The sequence below is a fragment of the Bison bison genome, unplaced genomic scaffold (assembly GCF_000754665.1).
Source record: "Bison bison bison isolate TAMUID 2011002044 unplaced genomic scaffold, Bison_UMD1.0 scf7180017864177, whole genome shotgun sequence".
Lineage (NCBI taxonomy): Eukaryota > Metazoa > Chordata > Mammalia > Artiodactyla > Bovidae > Bison > Bison bison.
In genome coordinates, this window is record NW_011494749.1 from 381,357 (window position 1) to 382,436 (window position 1,080).

The 1,080-nt window shown below is 39.2% G+C and overlaps 2 long non-coding RNA genes across 2 annotated transcripts in view; one reads left to right on the forward strand and one right to left on the reverse strand.

Moving 5' to 3' along the window:
- The window catches only part of LOC104990294, a 3,898-nt gene that overhangs the window by 1,338 nt on the left and 1,480 nt on the right, over positions 1 to 1,080 (reverse strand). The gene's annotated exons all lie outside the window — the stretch shown is intronic.
- Positions 1 to 1,080, forward strand: part of LOC104990293 — a 1,829-nt gene that overhangs the window by 556 nt on the left and 193 nt on the right. The window lies entirely within an intron of this gene.

The following is a 1,080-nucleotide window of genomic DNA, read 5'->3' on the forward strand; positions in this document are numbered from 1 at the left end:
TAACAAGCACTGGTGAGGATGGGGAGAAAAGGAAACTTCTGTACACTGCTGGTGAGAATGTAAAATGGTGTGGCCCATTAGGAATGAAATGATACAAGCTACAATATGGTGGTCCTTGAGAACATTATGCTAAATCAAGGAAGCCAGACCCAAAAGACCCCATGTTATATTGGTTCCATTTACATGAAATGTCCAGAACAGGCCAATCTATGGAGATAAAAGTAAATTAGTGGGGGCCTGAGTCAGGGCTTTGGAGGGTTGGGGAGCAATGGGGAGTGGCTATTAATTGATAAGGTATTTCTACTGGGGATGATGAAAATGATATTAATTTGACTGTGATGATGGTTGCAAAACTCTTATTAATATACTTAAAAACCACTGGATTGTACACTTTAAATGTGAACTATATCTCAGTAGAGTTGCTATTAAGAAAGATGCTATAATAAGCAGAATCTTTAGGTAAACCCCTCAAATTTTACAGGTATGAGACTTTTCGATTTAATATAAAACATTCTAGAGTTAAAAACCGTAAGATTTCTAGGCTCATAAAAATCCAGAACAGCACTGTCTAGAACCTTCTTAGGTGACAGAAATGCCATATACCTCTATCTTTTGATACAGCATCACTGGCTAGTGCAACTAAAAATTTTAACTTTAACAGCTATCTTATTGGACAGCACAAGCCTAGACTATGAAAACGGTCATTACTTACCTTCATCAAGTTATCTTTGACTTTCAAGCTTTTATTTCATGAAGGTGGAAAAGTAAATTTAATACAGAAAGATGTCAGAAAAATGTACTTACAAAGTCTGTTCTGACTGGTGGTTGTTAGGATTGAACCGGTAAGAAGGAAGTTGTTCAATATCTGCTTTAGTCAGTCCTCGAGGCTTGGCCTCTCCCAGTCGCTCTGCTAGGTTTAACAGGGCCTCGTAATTTTCTACTTCTCCATCATCCACATCCAATTCAAAGCTGAAAGTTGGGCCCACTGCAGGTGGCAATGGAAGCATTGATAACACATATGGTAGTAAGCTGGGATGGTAAGGGGGTGGTGGTATGGGCTGCTGGGATCGGTATCTACTG